General features: G+C 39.3%; 1 protein-coding gene across 1 annotated transcript in view; it reads right to left on the bottom strand.

The window, feature by feature from the left end:
• MEOX1 (mesenchyme homeobox 1) overlaps nt 1-24,195 on the bottom strand; it is an 88,580-nt gene that overhangs the window by 46,625 nt on the left and 17,760 nt on the right. The window lies entirely within an intron of this gene.

The following is a 24,195-nucleotide window of genomic DNA, read 5'->3' as shown; positions in this document are numbered from 1 at the left end:
ATTTAGCTTGCATAATTAGCTTAAAATCAGTCATTCATTCAGTGTGAGTGAACTTCTTAAAATATATTATTCAGTCAAGGGACTAAAATTTTGTTGTTATCTGAATCAGGGTGCTGTAAAGAAAATTACTCAATAAAGCATTTTTTTTCTGAAACAAAATGTATTTTGTGGGCTTACAAGGTAATTTAGCTGTGATATATTGTGGCAATCCTTAAATTAATTTCAAAATTCACATGATATCTGTGGAACCGTGTGTCTCATTTACCACTATAAACTGTAGTACATGTAATCTCAGAGGTGTTATGAAAATGTTTGGAAGTGTGCACCTATTTTATGCACCATCTTTAGAGAATGGAGGCCTAGGGTACCGTTCATTCTGAAATAAAAAGTCACCATACAAATTTACAGCTTAATAAAATAAAACCATAGTAAATATGCAAGCACTTTTTAGTTGGACTATACACCTCATAGCACAAAATAAATATAGAAATTATTTTTTTTTTTTAAAAATGAATGCTGTGTTGTACATAGTAAGAAAGCAAAGACACTGCTGTTGACGGCAGATAAATCATATAATATCCACCCATCCTTTTTGTTTTTTCCACCTGCAGAAGAAAATGAAAACCTTGCTTCATTTCTGACTTTGACCTCTTGCCTCTTTCTTTATTTCAAATGTCATCATTTCCTTTTTGGCATACAGTTCTGAATATCCCTAGTGAGTTTGCATCCCAGATGGTTACCATATGGAAAGGATGTCCTATGAGTAAATCTTAAAAGATGTTATGATAAAGCCATTGTTTCTGCTTTTTTTTTCCGGGTGCAAGACACAGTGGAAGTATTTAATTTTCTGTGCTTCCTGGGAAAGTATGATCAGGTTGCATTAACTTATATGAACAACATCATTTCTCTTAACTGTAACTTTTAACACCCAGAATTAAAATATATAGAGCTAGCTCCATACACATAACTGTGTAAGTAAATAAAGTAAATCCAAACAAAGCAATTTAATAGTTTTATTTATTAATTATCGCACTATATGTGCTTTCAGTTTCTAAAATAAAAAAGTACCCTTGATATGTTGAGAGCTGCTAACTGGTGTCTTTATTTTTGTTGTTAGTCTAAAGAATAATATCTAAGCTCTGACAATCAGTATGAGCCTGATGTGTTTCTAACTGTACCACCTGTCTACTAATGTATGTAGAAATGTTTTGCTTAATGCATGTAAACAAAATAAATTAGAGGTGTAATGATTTACCTCTGATCAGAGTTATTGCAGAAAAGCGGTCTCAGGAACAACCTACAAACAACCTTCAACATACAAAGTCATCAAATAATCTAAGGGCTGATTAGTCATGCTTTTTCAACATGGTAGTTATCATTCTTTGTTTTAAATTTGTCATTTTGCTAGCTGGACATTTTGACCAGATGTTGACTGTTTTCTCTGATTTTTGATGCAGTTTTACCAAAAAAAAAAAAAAAAAAAACAGAAGAAGCATTAGTTTGCTTAGTTCTGGCATTTCATTTAGCTAACGTCTGTCAAAGGATCATTCCCTAGCATTAAACAGACTTAGGTTTGTGTTTCCTTAATAAGTCTCACAATAGTGTAATATTGATTTGCCCTGTTTTTGTAACACATATATATTAATACATCAAGCAAGAAGTAAATTCCTGCCCAGAATCATTGGTTGCTCATTAAAGATACACATGCCTCTGAAATGTATAGATTTTCACAGAATGTCCAGATTTTTTCTTCAAATATTTGGTTTATTACTCATAAAATCTGTGGTTTTCTGGCAAATTACTGAGGACTGAAGTCAGTAAATGATGAACACATGACATATATTTGATTTTCAGACTTTATTTCCTTCAGAAAATGCATGCTAACACAAATCCTATTATTCTAGCAGCTTTCTAAGTTTATAAGAGATATTTAAAATCTATTCCTATTTTTGGACCTTTGCCCCCCGTCCAGATTTATTGCATTAAGAGGTTGAGAGGTATGAAGATACAGTCACAGTAAACATGATTATAATAAATGACTACGGGCATGAACTGGTGATTGGGAGACTATTTTTGGGGGGTACTCATACAGGCGGATGTGGCCTATATAAAAATATTTATGTCCATTTATTTAAAGGTTAACACAAAACGTTGTTCTAGTGGAACATTTAAGCATCTTTAATTAAATAATGATTTATTGTCCTACTGTACAAACTGTGTGAATTGTATCAGCTATTGCATTATCTTTGTTAATCTTTGCTATTTTTGTAGTGGTTTTCCAACATGGACTTAACATATGATTGCATCATGTAAATAAATTGGTGTATTCATTATGCATGATTAGATGGCAGTCTTGTGGCTTGCAGCATCACATGGAGATTTACCCTGCAGGATTTTCCTTCTCATAGCACAGATGTCCAAATGGATTCGGTGTTGTTTAAGCTTGCATTGATAGTCCTGATAGAATATCTTGAAAAATACGTATTAAAATATTAATATCAGTGCATTATATTGTGCAGTTTGCTAGCCACAAGGAGCTTTCATCCATTTTCCTCTATCAAGATTCCTAAAAAGCCTTATAGTATCCTGACAATTTATCCTGTTATTGTTAACGTATTGAATTATTACATTCTGTTTTACGGGGCTATAGATCTTGTGCAGTATATATTATTTTGTCATCTGACAGGTTTAGTAATTCATAGATCATGCCTGATGCTACATGCATTACTGATAACAATAATCAGCTTTTACTTGTATTACTACAGCAATAATTCCAATACTGTTTTTTGTGCATGCAAACAGTTCCTATTACTCCCTTAAATGTACCTTAATCTACTTCAGGAGCAAAAGTTTGAGGTCACCTGCTTTTCCAAACCCACTTACCCACAGATCATGTATCAGCAACAACTGGAAAACAGCCTAATCAAGGTGCAGGGATATGGTATAAGGATGATGCTTCTGGGTATATTATATTCGTAGCGTGTATAGTGTTATAGTGTAGGAAAGCAGATTTTGTGCTAATGAATCTTTATGGTGGTAACCCATAGAGGTTCATGTGTGCTCCATGTCATGCTTAAGTATTCACTGCGGAATGCTGCTGTCTGCAGTGTTATAACGGAGGAAGACACTTCTCCCTCAGGGGATGATTTCTGCAGGCTGCAGAACACTCATATTTGAGTGCAGCCATTTGTGTCAATGAGTAGGCCACCTGTGAATCCAAAAATCAGTTTTCTCTATCACTAACAATGCACTGGAGCAGTGTCGGACGTAACGAGTGACTGTGTACAAGTCTGCACAAGTTTATAACTTTTCTAGCAACTTCTCTGGCATGCACAATATCATATCAGTTTCAGCAGACATTTTGCACAGACAGGTAGGATTGGCATCATCACTAATCACACTTAAGCAGCAGAGAAGCAACTGAGAAGCATGGGTGTTCTCAAAGACTGGCTCACTGACATGGGTCCTGGAAATCCTGTTAAAAGCTACGAATAGCTTGTATTACATACACCCGCATGGGTGTTCTCAAAGACTGGCTCACTGACATGGGTCCTGGAAACCCTGTTAAAAGCTACAAATAGCTTGTATTACATACACCCACATGAGTGTTCTCAAAGACTGGCTCACTGACATGGGTCCTGGAAGCCCTGTTAAAAAGCTACAAATAGCTTGTATTACATACACCCGCATGGGTGTTCTCAAAGACAGGCTCACTGACATGGGTCCTGGAAGCCCTGTTAAAAGCTACAAATAGCTTGTATTACATACACCCTTTCTATACTTTTCCTGACTCTCTCAGGTGGCACAGAAGAGATAAACAGGTGTCATTCCTGGTATAGTAGAGAGTATAATGTTCATCATTGCCATGCTTGTGGGAGTGATTTCCATTCTTTTACAGCTTGTGTGTCCCCCACCCAACATGTACACAAACTGGACTTTCACACCAGGTCACCTTACAGAATACAGATACCAAAGAGCAAATTACCTCCTTCCAAAGTTAAGAAACAAAGATTGTACAATGGCTGATATTCTACTGCTTTATAGGATCACTTTAAATACCAAGGACAAATGGTATAATAATAAAAAAAAATACTCTTTTCGGAGTTCAGTAATGTTTACTGCCTAAGTGGATGGCAGGCTACCTGACCTCATTGATTACTTGATGAAACAAATAAAAACAAAAATAAAAAGGAAAAAGAAAGAAGGAATTGTTGAGCCACAAAAAGGGCTGAAGACAAGGAGTAGGGCCGGTGCTTTTTCTCTCTCTTTCTGTTGTGCAGTTCTCAACTTCTGTGCTCAAGAATTCTGGACAAATCCAAAAATAACAAAGGGAAAAAGACCCCAAATCAGGGACAATTTATAAATATTACACAAATTAACTTTAAAAAGTTACTAGAACAACAAGTTTTATGTCGACATACATTTTCCTAAAGTACATAACCCTAATGTGTGACATTACTGACTGTAATCATCAGTGATGCATTGTAAAACCAACAATTTTAGAGGGGACAATACAATAATATGATGCAAAATTAGGGAAGTTATGTAATATCAGATACAATTGAAAGGAGGTGTGTGTGTGTGTGTGTGTGTGTGTGTGTGTGTGTGTGTGTGTGTGTGTGTGTGTGTGTGTGTGTGTGTAGGTGATAAAAAAGTGCATGGCATTGCCATTTGGCTGGAATCAATGCAGCAGTAAGTGTGGATGTCTCCACCAGGTGACATAGCTCTCAACCTTCCATCTCCAAAATGAGGAACACTAGCCCTCATAATGTGGAACAAATGGGCAAAATGTGGAACACATACTAATGGCTTACTAACGATGTCAACTAGGAAGGTCATAGGATGGTTAAAATATGCTGGTTTTACTTATAAAGAAGATATTTTAATGAATTAATATGGTTAATTTCTATTTACCATGGATTTCACTTAAAAGAAAATTCCTAACACTGAATGTGTGACAGAGTCTTTCAATATGGAACTTCGAGGAACATTAACTTTTTAAGACCCCAAATGAAGTACATTCCTCGTAATGAGGTACACCTGAGAGGTATGCTAGGTGATGGTATAGCCCATCTTCTTCCTGTGTCATGTACTGCAACAATGCACACACCATAGCTACCACCACATTCAATATCAGCTTTGTTACTCTGCCTTTATGCCCGTTCCAACTTCCCCCAAGCTGTAATGCTCACCTACTAGGACATAACCTAACATATCTCATCTCCTTCAGCCTATGATGTAGCCTTCAGAAGGCACTAAGATGTCCTGCAGTCTTCCCTTTGACCAATGACATTCTTGGGTCCAAGTAGGTAAGGTCAGCCAAAGCAGTATAAACATGAAGAAAGACTGAAGCCTCACATAAAAAGGTACCAAGGGCAACTAGCAGGATAGTTTATATTTGTATATAGCTTCCATATTAGTAATGGTGGAGTTAGTATTTATAATTAAGAGGGTGTTGTGGCAATGATCTTCATGTGGGGGGGTGCAGGGGGCTTATTGCTTTTTTTTTCTAACCAGTGTAGGTGGTTATGGGGTAAGCTGTTTCTCAGTCAGTTGAGAGCAATGAATTGGCTTACAAATGTTATAGGCTACAGTGAGAATGACTTAGGAGTGAGGGGAGAAAGCTGCATTTTTGTTGGATATGGGTAAGGCTTATGATGGTGCAACCAGATGTAGCATTACTTTTCATGTCATTTTTTTCCTTGTATTTATTTCATTTGAAGAGAACTGATCACAAAACACCCCTATATCAGTCTCAGCTCAGAGAGAACAGTATGGATTTTTGGACATTTGTTAAGTGGGTATGTCCCGACTGAGCATGAGCTCATTTTCAGTGGAGGCCCGGGGACAAAAGCTCTATACAGAAACACTTATCTACATTGAAAATACAGTTTTTATAAAAAACTTCACATATAAGCCAAATTCTAATGCAATGGTAACTGTAGATGCAGAACAATGTCTAAATACAAGACAATAGCAAATAAATCAGCAGGCTGTGAAGTAAGTGATAGTAGAAACTGAAGTTGGTAACTATAATCACATATAAACCTCAGACTGTAGTACAAAGTTGAACAGGTTAGCAAGTTCAGTCGTAATAAAAATGAAAATAAGAAACACAACTAAGAAAAGTAGACAAGTGCAGTGCACAGACAGAATAGAAAGGAGATCTGAATAATAAATTGTAATATGCTTAAAGTACTAGGGGTGGTCTGGGAATGAATGGGTGAGGGGATTAAAGTCTAAAAACAGCACTATAAAATCTTCCTGGTAGTGTAAGCCGAACGGAATAAAACTCTCAATGGACCGTAAAAACACTTTTATTAAGAATAAGTCAAGTGTTTTCGTCACAAAAAATGTAACAAGAAGTCCCATGTTTTGTGATGAAAGCGCTTGACTTATTCTTTAATAAAAGTATTTTTACGGACCGTTGAGAGTTTTATTCCGTTCGGCTTACACTACCAGGAAGATTTTAAACTGTTGTTTTTGTCGTAGTGTGTCATTTTAGTTTTTGTTACCAGTTGTGGTGAAAGACACACACATTCACTGTTTCTGTTATTAAAGTTTAAAAGTAATGAGGCGCTACACAGTAAGACAGTTACTTTGGGCTTTGGCAGGAGAAGAATATATATTTCATTATGGTAAGGAAGTTATCGTGAATATACAATACAAACAGAAGCAATCACTACATGTATATGATATACAGAGAAGCAGTCATACAAGTGTAGAAATATAATGTAGAATCACTGTGACTCCAGAATTAGCTGCAATTGCAAGTGATATCACAGAAACCTGTTCAGAGGCAGCCTGATGCAACAGAACAAGATTCTGTCAGGTAATGTGCCCAGACTGGTGGCATTTGTATGAAGCATTCTTAGGAAGATATTGTTTTTTGTTATGCATGGAATTTTGGATAAGAAGATAGATTCTAGTACTTTAGGGACTTGTAAGGAGAAGAAAAGATGTCTGCCTTGTAGGTTAGCCATAAGAACCTGTAGGGGTTGGCATAATAGTTAAGGTTTATACCTCAAAGAAAGAAGGGAAATGGTTTAATTTTCATTTTTGGTCACTGTCAGGTCATTGAATGGACATGTAATAGTCTGCAGACTGATAACCTAATATTTACCTATGCAAGGTAGGATGTAGGTGGTTTTAATATCTGAAGTTGTAGGAAGAAGGTTAAACTATTAGTCTGGCTGCCAGAGATGAAACTATATAGCTGTGTAGGAGTTTGTACATTCGAGAGCATAAGAGCAGGTCAAATATTTGTTTGACTAGGAGCCATTCTGTTTTTGTATTGTTATGCAGTGGTGTTCATGTGTGCAGACGTGTGTGATAAACTTGCAGATTCTGTTGGAAATCATCTAAATCATTGTGAAGCTTCTTTTGCAGACATCTATGGTATTGAGGCGAGTCCATATTCTATTTATCTCCTGTCATGGAGCCAGAAAAGAAAAAAGCAAAAAGAAGCAGAATGTAACCATCCTATTCTGTGACTGATATCAATTGTACGGATCAATGTTGTAGATCAGTCAAAAATTATGAAACATGTTGTGTCCTTGATTACTGTTGATTAAATATTCTCTTGTACAGCATTACATTAAATTATGTTTATTTTTCTTTAGAAACTGTTAAAGAAAATGTTTTATGAAAGTCAGTTGGAAAGCCTACGGTTTGTTGACAGAATGAGGACTGATGCTTAAAATCTCATCACTGGAAGGTCACTAATGTACCGTAATGCCAGCTAAATTTGGAGAAGAGCAAGAGAATGACTGCTGTGTTCTCATCACTTCCTCCCTCTTCTCGGAGTTTAAATGATCTCATTGTTGATATACATAGGGTTGGGACTTGCTCCCATATCAAGGGGGGGTGGAGGTGCCTACCCCTCCAACAGATTTTTGTGATCAAGAAAGCATTTTTTTTAAGTAGCAACTTGCAAATGTTTTCGATTTTTAGGGGTTGAATAACTATGTGTAGATTAAATTAGACATATTAATTGCAAGCATGAGACAATGTAATTACCTGCTTATCAAAATAATAAATAAATGCAAAAATGTATGTATATATATATATATATATATATATATATATATATATATATATGTATATATATATATAGATACCTCAAAAATCTTCAAATGCTCAAAATTTCGAATGATACATGGTCAAGACCAAACATTCGAAATTTTGAGTGTTCGAAAATAGACTTTCAACGGCGTTGTACGGTGCAGATAGGAAGAATTTCCCTTTTATGCACTGAAGAGCAGTCTCGAACTTGGTATATTTAAGTAGGGGGGGGTGTGGTGGGCACTGCACCCCCATGTGGGGGGTGCAGGGGGGGCTTGCCTACACTGTTAAAGTGTTTTTTTCTTTTTTTAATTTTTTTTTTTATTTGATGTTCGAACATCCAAATATCAAACATTTGGTCTAAATCATGTAATGTTCGACATTTTGGATATTCTAACATTTAACATACACCCTATATATATATATATATATATATATATATATATATATATACATATATATATATATATATCTGTGTGTGTGTGTGTATACACACACACACACACAAATATCTTTATCTATATCTATCAAAAAAAATACACAACTATATATATATATATGGGTCTACTTACACAGAAATCACCGACACCAGAAAACCGACAACACACAACAAACCCGACACGCAAACACCAACACCATAACACACCACCACATAATGTAAACAACACACTACACTACATAGCATACACACTAGCCCTGACCCACCCTAACCCTAAGGTCCGACACTATAGCACCACTCACCTACCTGCTCCTAACCTAACCTCACTTCACCCCCCAGCCCGACACTAGCACACTACACTTACACTACCTAACCCTAACCCCTTAACTCCCTAACCCTACCCCCCACCCCCACCACTAACCACTTCACCTACCTGCCTACCCTAACCTAACCTAACCCACACTACCTCCCTCACTCCTACCTCACACTTACTACTTACTGGCACCACATTCACACATCTTCTTCTGTCGGTCGGCCGAATCACCCTGTTTCTGTGTCGAGATCGGGCGTCGGTCTTTAGAATATATATATATATATATATATATATATATATATATATATATATAAAGACATGGAAGAGCTCTCAGATCATGTGACCCAGGCAGGTATGACCCTAGCCCTGAGTAGCATCCTGCCTTCACCCAGAATGATACCACAGTATAAGGACAAAATGACTGACTTCAACAATTGGCTAAGCTTCTCGTGTCATTCAAAGGGAATCCAGTATTTGTCTGTCTGGGACGACATGATCGACAAACCACTATGTTTTGCCAGAGATGGTCTGCACCTGTCACCCCTGGGATTCAGGTTACTGGCTAAAGCTCTTGCCACCCCTAAAGGGCTTTTTTTAGGCAAGGCTCAAAGGAGAAAACCACCACCATAACAGATATAAGCATGCAAAATCTGAAGGTAATGCTACTCAGTGCAAGAAGTCTAAACCTCAAACTGCACTCTCTCTAGGCACTCCTAAAAATGGAGAACATTGATATTTGTGCAGTAACTAAGACCTGGTTCAAGGCTCCAGAGAGCACCCCTGCAATACCAGGCTACAACTCTTACCACACTTTTCGGCCACCAAACCAAGACCAAAACACTAAAGGTGGAGGAGTGTCCATATTCACCAAGGATATTCACACCTCCAGGCTAGTTGCCCAACAAAATGCATCTGAAATTCTCCAGGTGCAACTAACACTAGGTAAGACTGCAATCCAAATTGTAACTTGCTACAGATCCCCCACCATGCCCCAATATTCTCACTACACCTTTCTAAACATACTGGACAATATTAAGATACAATCAAACACCCTAATACTGGGTGATTTCAACTACCCTGCCATTAACTGGGAAAACTATTCGGGTACCAAGACCTTTTCCCAGCGGTTCTTGGAATTCATAAATTCCAATGCCCTGGATCAACTAATCCATTGTCTCACCAGGGGCTCCAATATCCTAGACCTGGTCATTACCAACATGGGAGATAGACGCTCAACACCAGTGGTCACACCCTCATTGGTTAGGTCTGACCATAAGCAAATCACCCTTGACATCCATATCCCACCCCCCAGTAAGGAAACCTCTATAAAAAACATCTCTAAAGCCAACTTCATATTACTCAAGTCAGAAGTGACAAACTTCATGACACCCATGCAGACGGGAGCTAAACGTTTGACTGCTGAATCCTACATTAAGGCACTGTGCAAGCACATCCATTCGTGCATGAATTGTGCCATCCCAAATAGAACCAAGACGCTCTCCTCCAAAAAAATGAAGCCAATCTGGTGGTCTCCTGCCATAAGCAAACTATACAACAGAAGAAAGAAACTGTTGCAGAAAAGTGGAAAATCCCAGGATGCAAAAAACTCCCTTACCAGCGTCAGTAAGAAGCTGAGATCCCTCACAAAATCCTCCAAAGCTAGTTACGAAAATAAAATTGCCAAAAATTCCAAAGACAACCACAAGGCATTCTGTAGTTATGTCAAGAATCTAAATGGCAATGCTCAGATATGCTCTGGGCTACAACAGAGTACCATTAAATATACTGATCCAACGATATTGCCAATATCCTGGCAGGTCAATTTAGTGCAAACTTCAACCCCTAAAGGGCCCATCTCAATACCAAAAGACTGCCAAATTCCGGTAATCACGGCCACACAGGTAGAAACCACACTCTCCAAAGCAAAGAATACAGCATCCATGGGACCAGATGACATCCCGGGCTGTGTACTACATGAACTACAAAATGAACTGGCACCTCACCTAAGTGTCATGTTTAATCATAGCCTCGCCTCGGGCTTCATGCCCAGTGAGTGGCTCACAGCCTCAGTAATCCCACTCCACAAGGGGGGATCCACCTTGGATCCTGGGAACTACCGTTGCATCAGTCTGATGAGCCTGATCTGCAAAGGCATGGAATGCATTATCATGGAACTTATAAACAAAGATATTGGCAACCTTCAAACACTGGACCCCACCCAGTTTGGGTTTGTGAATGGCCGATCTTGTCTCCTGAATCTGATTGACTTCTTTGAATCAGTCTCCAGAGCTGTGGAAGAGGGTAAGGCAGTCCACACAGCCTATCTGGACCTCGGCAAGGCTTTCAACACCATTCCTGACTCTGGAATCATAGATAAACTTACTAAGCTGGGTATAAACCCTACATCACTCGATGGGTTGCCAACTAGCATACTGACAGAACCCAGACTGTAAAAGAAGCCGACGCCAAATCCAGCTCCAGACAAGTGACAAGTGGAGTACTTCAGGGTTCAGTCCTGGGACCGCTCTTGTTTGACATCTACTTCTCTGAAGTACAGGCCAACACTAAGGGACTTTGGCTAACAAAGTTTGCAGATGACTGCAAACTGGGAGCCATTATTGAATCCCGAAATGATGCAGATATTCTAAAAAAGGGCCTTACAGAAGAGCCATGGGATAACCACATCACCACAACAGTCAGGAAATCCTTCTATGTGGCACACCTCATCACTAAGGGCTTTTCATCCAGGAAAAAGGAGGTCATTGTCCCACTGTACTCATCCCTCATTAGACCCATTATAGAGTACAACGCTCTGTTTGATATGTACCTGACAAGACATCTGCAACAACTGGAAAGGCTGCAGAAATACCTCACTAAAAGAATCACAGACCTACAGCAGATGCCCTATACTGACTGTCTAAAAATCTCCAGCTATACCCTGTGGCATATCGTCTGCTCAGAGGCGATCTCCGCTTAAAATAAAAGGCCATGTCAAACCCTGAGCTGTTGGACATGCTCCACTTAAAGTAATCCGAATCCCACAGAGCCACACACTCCAGGGATCTAAATCTTGTCATCACAATGAACAAAACATGCTGGAGGGATAGGTTCCTGAACCAGAGACTCCCCATACTCTGGAATAGACTGCCCATACAGGTCAAGCAGAGTGCCTCCTTGGTGCTCTTCAAAAGGAACCTTGACGATTGGATGGGAGATAGGAAATTCACCCTAGGGATCAAGTCAGTTGCACTGCTAGACAGGATCCAGGGAAGTAAATACTGCGGGAAGAAACATCCAGGGAATTGTTATGGCTAGGCTTGTATAGGCCCCAGGGCCGATAGCCTAGTACCAACCTATGAACCTATGTAACCTATAAAATGTATACATGTATATGGCAATATATATATATATATATATATATATATATATATATATATATACATATATATATATGTGTGTGTGTGTGTGTGTGTGTGTGTGTATATATATATATACACACATACACACATATATATAAACATACACATATATGGGTCTACTTCACTATATCGAAATACCACATCATCAAATTTTAATTCATCAAGACCAGTTCAACAAAACCTCACCATATCGACCATGCAAATTATCGAGTCCCGTTTCAGCGAACCTACTATCGAAATCTTACAGGACACTGCAGTCAGAGCACCTCCTAAACTGACCAAAATAATTTAACATAAAACTATAGCTATGTTAACAGTTATGCGGGTGGGCAAACCCCCCTGCACCCCCCACACCTCCTGTATATTTTTTATACCAACTCCAAGATCACACTACAGTGGGGTAAGGACAAATTTCTTGATCCCCAGTGTACTGCAATCTCCATTCACAATGTTAAACAACAATAAAGTTTTTTTTACATACTCTTTTGCAATGCAGAAACTGCTCTTATAACTGCAGTGCGATCATGCATAACTGACTGCTATAGCAACGGCACTAAAAACTGTAAATAAAGTTACATCTTTTTGAGTAGTAGCTATTTATTTTCACAGTCCTTTCTGGAACATCTGCAAGAGTAGATTTGATGAAACTGGACTCAATAATTTGCGTTGTCGATATGGTGGGATTTGAATAATCTGATCTCAATGAATTACAATTTGATAATGTGGTATTTCGATATAGAGAAGTAGACCCATATAGATATAGATATATATATATATATATATATATATATATATATATATATATATATATATATATAGGTCCCCTTCAGATGGTCGAAGTTTTAAAAGCTCGACCGGTCTGAATGGGGATCTCCATAGAGTGTGGAATGTGAAAATTTCCCTTTACTGCAACGTAGTGCGATCTCAGAGTTGGTATATTTAATAAGCGGAGGGGTGGGGGGGTGCATGGGGGCTTGCCCCCCTGCTAGCACTGCTTAGTTTTCTTTTTGTTTATTTCTTTTTGTTCACATTTTCGAACATTCAAATGTTCGATCATATGGTCTCGACCATATGAAAGTCGAGCATTTGGATGTTTGATTATGTGAAGTAGACCCATATATCTATATATGTATGTATATATATATATATATGTATATATATATATATATATATATATAGATATATATATATATATATATATATATATATATATATATATATATATATATATATATATATATAGGTCCACTATGTAATCCCAAAATACTGAAATCCCGAATTTCAGTACTTCAAAATTACATAGCCAAAAACACAACTGCAACACAAATTCCCAAAACCCCATAACCACGAAATTTAAAATCCCGAACGTACTCTACACATACAGCACACACATACACATACACACAACTTCCCCCCCACAATCAAATATATAATACTACACTAGAGATAAACAGGGGGGCAAGCCCCCCACACTCCCCTACTTAAATATTCTAACTCCGAGATCACACAGACACACAAAGGAAACTCACACCCACACATTTTACAGTCCCTCACACACATCACAGACACAACACACACTTACACACACTAAAGCCCCTAACCAACACACTTTCACATACATACTTACCTAAACTTCCACCCATCAATTCACACACCAAGCCAGCAGAAGTGCTAATTCAACATCTTCGTGCTTTGGGATTTTGAATTTCGCGCTTCTACGGGTTTCGGAATTATGTGTCTTCGGCTATGTAATTTCAAAATACTGAAATTCGGGATTACATTGTGGACATATATATATATATATATATATATATATATATATATATATATATATATATATATATATATATATACACATATGGAGGGAGAGAGAGAGATATGTAAAAAAACACTGAAATAAAAAAAGAAGAACACAAAGTAATTTAGGAAAACGGTACAGTGGCTTGCTCTGTGTGGTTCCTTTCTTAACATTTTATTTAGTATTTTTTTATTTTTAAGTTCTGAAGTGTTTTTCTAAAATATATTTATATATACATATATATATATATATATATATATATATATATATATATATATATATATATATATATATATATATATATATATATATATATATATATATATATATATATATAGATCTATATATATAAGCGCTACGGAATCCTGAAATACCAACATCCTGAAAGTTCAAAATTCTGAAAGCTCAAAATCCTGAAAACACACAGAATACCAACATTTACTATATTGCAACACAAGTACATACAGAAACAAATAAAACACAAACCATATTACTCTTTTCCAAGTATAAGCAGGGGGGAAAGCCACCCTGCACCCCCAATGTGGGGGGCTGTGCCCCCCACACCCCCTGCTACTGAAATATATCAACTCTGAGATTGCACTTAGTGTGCTGAAGTGCAATCTCGGAGTTGTTATATTTAAGTAGCAGGGGGTGTGGGGGACGCAGGGGGGCTTACCCCCCTGCATATAGTTGAAGGGTAACATGTTTTTGTATGTACTTGTGCTGGAATATAGTAAGTGTTGGTATCCTGTGTGTTTTCAGGATTTTGAGTTTTCAGGATTTTGGGCTTTCAGGATTCTGTAACGCTTCCATATATACATACTTATATATATATATATATATATATATATATATATATATATATATATATAAATATTTGCAGTCCATAAGAGCAAATGCTTGTTTTCACTTGTTTTTCAGACCATCAGATGCTTTCTGTGTGAGACTGGGGTACAGCAGTTTTTGGATATTTGCCCTTTTACCTCCTTGTTGTGCATTCTCAGAGTTGGTGTATATAATTATCAGGAAGTGTGGGATTGCATGGGGGTTTAAAATGATTAGCCTTTTTTCTTTTGTTCTTTACAAACGATTTGATATTTAATGATAGAAATATATATGTTGTTGTTGTCTTTCGGCTTTTCCCGGTTAGGGGTCGCCACAGCAGGAACGCCGCGGTGCCAACTCAACGTCCAACCTTCAGCGAAGGCATGCCCATTTACGCATGTCTTTCGAATGCCCACCCAACCGCGGGGAGGATATGCAGACTCCATACAGAAGGCACTCCCCGCACACCAGCCGAGAATGGAATGGGAGAACCTCTTGCTGTGAGGCAACAATGCTACATACACATAATACACACACACACACACACACACACACACACACACACATATATATATATATATATATATATATATATATATGTATATACAGAGATAAACAAGGGGAGATGCATATTTATCTACTACTAATAGTGAATCCACACAAATGTTGGCGTGCTTAATATTCACATTATTACATCGACAAAAAACATGTTAACAGGCAACTGTGCATGTTGTGAGGTTAATCCTTGGAACACAAAAAGCTAAGAAAACGTGCACACATCCACACTACCCGATAATTATATATTTGAACTCTGAGATCACATGATCTCTAGCGAAGGGGCATATTTCTCTTCCCCAAGGATCATCTTTTATCATACAACTGTCAACCAGAAACCGTGTCGACCAAATTAGGTCTTACCACGATCGAGTGACCAAACTAATATATATAGTTCCCCTTCAAAACATCTAAAATCCATAAAATCTAAAATCTATAACATCTGAAATGTGCATCACATCGAACACTATAAATCACACGAAAATAACATCCCCTCCACATATTACGACACCAAACTAACAAACACACTTCATCCTATGTTTCCGAGATCGCACTACAGTGGAAAAAAGTAAATTTCCTAACCCCACTGTATCACGATCACCATAAAGAATGTACACATAATGTCTATATCACTTACCTGTATGGCCTAAAAACACATACAGAGTGGCAAAATAAACACTATATAAATAGTATAACTTCCTACACTATAGGAATAAAAACTACAACATCTCATAGTGATACCACAAGATTAACAGATTAAACTATAACATTTACACGTTTGATGATACTCTATTCAATATTATACATTTTAGATGTTATGAAATTCGATGCTATGGATTTTAGATGTTATGGTCTCGATGTTTTGATTTTAGATGTTATGAGTTTTAGATGTTTTGAAGAGGAACCATACCTGTGTGTGTGTGTGAGAGAGAGAGCATATCTATGTATATGCATGTATATATATATATATATATATATATATATATATGTATATACATATATACACACACACACACACACACACACACACACACACACACACACACACACACACACACATGTATATTTACAGATAAGATATGGATATATAGCTATACTTATATGTGCATGTGTGTGTGTGTGTGTGTGTGTGTGTGTGTGTGTGTGTGTGTGTATGTAGACACTAATGCCTTATGATGGAAGTCGTTGTAAAGTAACAGACCAACCAAAATATTATGATGCTCAGCATGTTAGGTGAAGCACCTGCCACCCCTGGAAGACTGCTTATTTCCCTATGGTGGTACCCCAGACAAAATTATCTGTTAATATATCAGGATGTGTGTGACGACACAGTACAGAGAGGACTGTGATGTCCTTTCCCCGCTGCTGTCTGATTTCAGAGTTGGTAAATATGAAATAAAGGAGGTTTGCAGAGGGGCTTTGGCCCTGGAGAAACACTGGAAATAAATTGTTTTGGATCTGTTAGGTGTGTACTATGCTAATGATCATGAGGACCTTTGTAAGCCTAGCCATGCATCCCAAATCTCTTACAAGTTCTGGCACCCTTGATAAGTGTTAGCAGGAGCTAGAAAGGTGAAACATTTAAAAGCAGAGGTCTGGGAAATGAACCATTAACAGACTACCTGTGTCAATTAGTCAAATAGGACTAGGGATGAATTTTCTGTGCCCCATCCAATTATCCAAGTTATACTTGAACTGTGTTAGGGAGGAACTCTGCTTCACATGGATTGGGAGCCTGCTCCAGAGAAGGGGTAGTCCCTGGGATGCACAGCTGTTTCTCCAGAAGGTGCTATTTATATGACAGGTAAGGTTTAAGTCTTTAGAATGGGTAATTCTGGTGTATTTTTTTTTACGATAAGCAGGAGGTCCATCGGAGTTGAGTCTGACAATCCCTTGTATGGCAGGCATAGATGTCCCCTCAACAGTCTGTAGAAGACAGATAGGCCCTTGGATGGTTTGCACAGGACATGTTAATTATGCCCTGCATTCTTTTAATGAAGAACCTCTGTGGATGTTCCAACTGTTGGATATGCCTGGTTAGGTACATACCAAATGGGGCACATATAGGTCTCATGAATGCTGAATACAGTGGAACAATGACTTCTTTGGACCTAGATGCCATACCTTTTTTTATAAGTTGCACAACATAGAATGATTTCCTCACTAGTGCAGACAGGTTATGATCAAAGGCTAGAGTACTGTCTATGTGTGTCCCCAAATCCCTGACTACTGGGTCAACTCTTAGGGTTGTGTTGTCAATATGATAGTTTCCAGGGGTGGATGACTTCCCAAAGGATACTATAATGCATTTCTTGGCATTTAGCTTTAGTCCATGGTTGTGGCACCAGTTGATTGCCTGTGTTATCTCTTCCTGGAAAATATTTGTGTAAGTGGGAGATTCAATAATATCTCCTAATTTGCAGTCATTGGCAAATTTAGTCAGCCAGAGACCACTGAAGTTGGCCTTGACTTCAGTGAAGTAAATGCCAAAAAGGAGCAGTCCCAGGACCGATTTCTGATGGACTGCACTTGTGACTGGCCTCTTTGTAGAGATGGACTCCCCAGTTCTAACTTCCTAGTTCCTGTCTGTGAGCAAGCTGGGTGACATAAGGGTTTGTACCAAACCTCTTAAGTTTGCCAACAATACCTGAGTGTGTGATTGTGTCATCTGCCTTGGCCAGGTCAAGGGTAGGCAGTGTGAATCATTTTTCCCTCATCCATTTGTTTGGTGACCTTCTCAAAAAAGTCTACAAAACTGAGTAGGCATGACCTGCCCTTGATGAAACCATATTGGGCTGGATCCAGTGTCTAGAGGTTTTTTATGTCGTTATTGATCATTTCCATGATAATTCTTTCCGTGGTTTTGCATATGACACTAGTGAGACTTACGCATCTGTAGTTTCCAGGGTCTGTAGATGGCCCATTTTGTGCAGAGGGGCTTTGTTGCTGTTTTCCATTCATGAGGTACAAAGTTTGTTTTCAGGCTGCAGTTAAATAGCAGTTCCACGGGGCCTTATAGATCTTGTTTCATGCTATTTATAAGGTATCCTGGAATATTATCTGGGCCCACTGATGCAGTGTTCTTGGCATTAGACAGAGCATTAAGGACCTGGTCCCTAGTGATAGCAGAGGGAGTTATATTTGATGGTATGTCCTGAGGAAAGTTGATAGAGAGAGGGGGAATAAAGTTGGATCTAGATTTGTCAGCCAGTAGGTTTGTTATAGCTCCTGGCTTCTTGCATTTTAATTTCTTCAAGTCTTTCGTATTTCTAATACTATGAAGGGAATGGACCCCATTTCTAAGTCAAAGTATGATTAAAGTTTTGGAAATTAGTATTGTTTCAATCTTTGATTTTAGCCAGATTCACAGCACCTGCAGTGTGCCCAGTAATGACTCCTCCTGCAATTTCTCTCAGTATTTGTCATTGCCTTTGAGGTTGCGGATATAGGTAAAGAATGCCTTATGGTTGTCCTTGGCCTAGGAGGCAAATTTCAAATTTGGCTTTTTTAGAATTTATTTATGCTCTGAGTTGTTTGCTTAGTTTGATGAGAATACTTTTATCCTGCTGGGTGCTGCACCTCCTAATTTTTGCCATGATTTTCTTCCTTCTGTTATACAGCCTACTGATTTTGTGATTTCACCAGGGTGGTTTGTTTTCTGAGTTAGTTCTGTACTTCTTCCTGGTGGGTACAGCTGCCTTTATGCAGCTATTAACATGCTTGTATAGGGTTTCTGTGACCAGTTCTGCATAGACGACTTTCTTACTGTATTAATCGCAGGTTTAGCCAATAAGTTGGAATCAAATGGATCAAACAGTAGTCAAAGAAATCCAAAGCTGCATGGGAAAGAGCACAATAAGCATGCTTTAACACTGTATAACAATGTTCCAACATATTTCTGTCTCTAGCAGGACACATTATGTGCTGTGTAAATTTACGAAGTTTATGGCTAAGATTTGCCTTATTAACATCCCCTAAAATAATCAAAAAATAATCAAAAAATAATTTGTATAGTTTTGCTCCATGCCAGATCTGATCAGTCAGATATATTAACATACATAGACACACACACACACACACACACACACACACACACACACACACACACACACACACGCATGTATCTCATTATATAAGCGATGACTGAACACACAAAAGAGTAATAATGGCTATCAAATTAGCTAACCAAGAAGCCTGGCTACATACACAGGTTCATAGGTAGGTACTAGGCTATCGGCCCTAGGGCATATAAGCCTAGACAAACAGTACCCTGGCATGTTCTTCGTGTTTCACTGTTGCAGTCATTACATTTGGGTAATCCTGCTGGCAGGTAGCCCTCAGCCGGCCTGAATTCCAAAGTCTTGGGTCCTGCGTCGGCCGCTGTCGCCCCTTCCCTGACGTCAGGTCAGCAGGGGTATAAAAGAAGCAGCAGACGCCATTTTCTTCAGTCTTTCTTGCCGCGCGGTGCCCGAAGCAGAAGCAGTTCGCAAGTGCCAGTCGGCTGACTCCTGAGATTTCCGTGATTGAGTTTTGGATCTGAAGTTTTCAATAAAGCTAAGTACCCCGTTGTGGAAACATTTTTCTTTCTCCAGACCGATGTCAGAAAAAGTTAATAATTGTATTTCTTGTGGACAGCAAATACCTCATAAGGATTTTCATTCTTACTGTATTCCTTGCCTAGGCCCTGATCACGTTACTGGTTGTCGGTTTTGCGCTTAATTTTAACCAATGCACTATTAAGCGTCGGTATGATTTTGCTTTAAACATTTTTGGACGCCAGTTTAATTATCCTGAAATGTCGTCGGATAGCCATCCGACTATCGGAGTTTACAAAAAACGCAAAGAAAAGGATAGAGAAAAACAACCGAGGCCCAAAACCGATGACGAAGCTTCTCCTAAGCCAGTCGCCGGTTCTCAATGAGGCGCTTTCACAGCCCCTGACGCCCACTACTTTAGAGTTGCAGGCCACTACCGACTCCCACGTGGAGTCGGCCATGCCACTGGATATTCAAGGTATTGGAGGCTCGGATGCTAATCCCTCAGATGGGTCTGGAGCCGCTGAGCAGGAACCGGCTTCTGAGGGTGTATTCAGACCTAAACATCTTTACATTAAAACTACTTCAAAGGCAAAGGACTAAAGCACCTTCTAAAGCAAGGAAACAAACTCAAGAGCCACGTGGACAGGCCTCTATGCCCAAAAAACAGATGCTCAAAATGGCCGAAGACTTGATTACCTTGATCAGGGGTTCCCATCCCCCTCCTGATAAGAGGCCTAGGCAAGACACTGACTATGAATCTTCAGATCAGGTTTCTATTTTTTCTCATTCCTCTTCTGATCAGGAATATTCTCTTCCCCCCATGAGGATTCTGATGCTGAAGAATCTATACCTTCAGCATTGCCTCCTGAGGACTATTCCTTTGGGGGAAACCTTGCATACTATGAGGGAGCATTTCCACTGGGAGAGCCAAGATTTTTCAGAATCTAAAAAGAGGCTCAGGGATTTTCTTTTACTACCTCAGCACAGGCCTCTAGCCATTCCACCTGTGTTAGACATTGTAGATGATGTGTTTTTGGAGTCTAGTCTGACCCCTGACTCCTTACCCCCAGCTCCTGTTAAGCCTGACAGATATTACAGAGTTCCTGACTCTCACAAATTTCTATTTAAAAACCCTGCTGCTGACCCAGAAACTATTTCACAGGCCAGTCACAAGGGAGTTAAGGCTTCCACTGCAAAAAACCCAACCCCCACTGACAGAGATTCAAGTGCACTGGATAGATGGGGAAAAACGGTTTACACATCTGCAACTTTGGCTATAAGGGTCTTAAATTGTCAATTCCATATGCTTAAGTATCAGCAACGTGTCATGGGATTGCTTAAACAGAAAATGTTGTTAAATTCTGAATGTGCAGCAAACAAGGAAATGCAGGATTTATTGTATGCAGCAGAACAAGTTGGAAAACATACTTTGCAATGTGGTTTTGATTCTCTGTAATTAGGAGGCATGCTTGGTTAAAGGAACAAAATCTACCTAATCATGTTAAAGTTAAATTACTAGATGCATCTTTACAGCATGATACTTTGTTTGGCGTTAAGGCAGAAGAGGTGTTAAAGAAAATGGAGAACAAAGCTAAATCTATGCAAACCGTCAAAGATTTTTTACAAGTACAGCCATCTAGATTTAGTAGACAGTGGCCTACAAAAAACTGGTCCTTTCCTGTGTCAGACAGACTTCAAAGGGGCAGATCCAGACGCCCTAGGGGCAATACCTCCAAAGCTGGAGAAGATAGATCACAAACATACAAAAAACAGTCACAATGACTTCCCCCTGCCTGCACCAAGCACTTATCTTCTGGCAGCACCCTTAGCGGGAAAATTAGCACTTTTTGTTCAAAATTGGCACATCATAACCCAGGACAAGTGGGTTCTAAACATAGTATCACAAGGCTACAAGTTCCATTTCCATACTCTGCCAAAGGCAAACGGCTGGCCAGATCTGCCAAAATATCAATGGGCAGAGGCACAAAAACAAGTCTCATCCCTCATGGACATGGGGGCCAGTCAACAAGTACCAGAGCAAGAGCAGGGACAAGGATTTTACTCAAGACTGTTCTTGGTACCCAGAAAGGACAAGCCCTGGAGGCCGATAGTGGACCTATCTATTCTGAACACTTTCCTGGATATTCCAAAATTCAAAATGTTGACTTTGCAGCAGCTTCTGCCCATGCTGGGCAAGAATGCTTGGCTTGTGACTTTACACCTCAAACAGGCATACCTGCATGTCCCAATCAGACAATCATGTAGAAGATACCTAAGATGCAAGGCTGGTTCAATGCATTACTAATTCTCTGCACTGCCCTTTGGCTTATCTACTGCGCCCAGGGTCTTCACAAAGTGCCTGGCACCAGTAATTGCATTCTGCAGACAAAGAGGAATACAAATATATCCTTACTTGGACGACTGTCTCATTCAAGCAGAGGACAAGGACATTCTTCTTCAACATCTGGCTTTTGTGAAAAGATTTCTGACATGCCTAGGGTACACAGTCAACAAAAAGAAATCAAAACTAGTACCCTCACAAGAGATAACATTCCTGGGTGCAAGCTTGAATACAACTGCCCAGATGGCTTATCTTATGCCAGACAAACAAAGACAAGTGACTACCTATTTCAAAATGTTGGCAACAAAGGCCCAGTTATCTGCAAGAAAAAATCTGCAGGCTTTGGGCTTCATGGCATCCTGCATCCTACTAATTCCATATGCAAGACTGCATATGAGGAAACTTCAATGGTACCTAAAAAGTGTTTGGACTCAACATTGCCACAGCCTGGAAACAGTCATTACTCTCATTCCCTGCCTGTAACAGGAGTTTCGATGGTGGGCAAAGGCTTGTCACCAGAACAAGGGACAGCCATTCACATTACCTCCAGCCAGGCAGATGCTAACAACGGATGCATCAGACTTTGCCTGGGGAGCCCACATGGCAGGAAGATGCATTCAGAGCACATGGTCCTCAAACCAAATGCATCTACATATCAATCAAAAAGAGATGTTAGCTGTTCAAAATGCCCTGACAGCCTTCAAGGACCTACTTCATCCGGGACAACTACTGATAAAGACAGACAACACCACGGTCATGTGGTATATAAACAAGCAGGGGGGCACACATTCTTACCCCCTTTGCAGACTAGCCATGACCTTGTGGGACACAGCTTTGACTTACCAAGGACATCTGCAGGCACAATTCCTGCCAGGAAAGGAAAATACTCTGGCAGACGAACTAAGCAGAAACCTCATGGATCCCCACAAGTGGAAGCTGGATCCACAAGTCTTCAGCATGATAACAAGGAAATGGGGATGCCCGGACATAGATCTATTTGCCTCCCCTCTCAATTACCAACTAAAGAGATTCTGCACAAAGACTTATTACAGACAAGCATGGAAAGTGGACGCCCTATCAGTATGTGCCTTTCCTCCACTGCCTCTCCTCCCCAAGGTGCTCCTAAAGGTCAGACAGGAACAGCCAAAGATGATACTAATTGTCCCAGACTGGCCACACCAGTACTGGTATCCAATACTAAGAAACTTATCTCTATACCCAGCTTGGACCTTACCTCAAATACCTTGACTACTGTCCCAACAAAACAATCAGATCATGCACAGCCAACTCAGGACATTAAACTTGGCAGCATGGCGGATAATGTAGTCATACAAAAAACACCTCTCAGTAAAGCTGTGATGGATGTCATTCTGGAAGCCAGAAGGCCTAGTACTAGAAAGTCTTATGCTGGAAAATGGAAGAGATTCTGTGCCTGGAACCAGGGACAAGGCCTATCTTTTTCATCAATTAAAATTCATGCCTCTGCCATTTTGGCTCATTACAATACAGAGCCACCACTTTTTTCTCACCCTTTATTAAGGCAGTACCCAGAGAAGCCAAAAAATTAAGGCCCCCAAGGAGACTACCAATACCTGCATGGGACCTCAACTATGTCTTGGAAAAGCTCACCCTGCCTCCTTTTGAGCCAGCTGCTACTGCTGATATGAAGTTTCTATCTTGGAAAACAGCTCTGCTCTTAGCAATTACTTCTGCAAGACAAGTTTCAGAGCTACAGGCGCTCATGGCTGTGGAACCTTTCATCATTTTTCATCCAGACAGGGTCTCCCTGAGGACAAACCCAACATTTATGCCTAAAGTAGTGTCCAGTGTGGCTCTTAACCAAGCCATCCATCTGTCAACCTTTTACCCGAATCCACAGAGCAAGGGGGTGAGAATTCTGCAT

The sequence above is a fragment of the Protopterus annectens genome, chromosome 13.part0, assembly GCF_019279795.1.
Source record: "Protopterus annectens isolate FY-2018-M chromosome 13.part0, PAN1.0, whole genome shotgun sequence".
Taxonomy (NCBI): domain Eukaryota; kingdom Metazoa; phylum Chordata; order Ceratodontiformes; family Protopteridae; genus Protopterus; species Protopterus annectens.
This window is presented reverse-complemented; position numbering and strand designations above follow the sequence as displayed.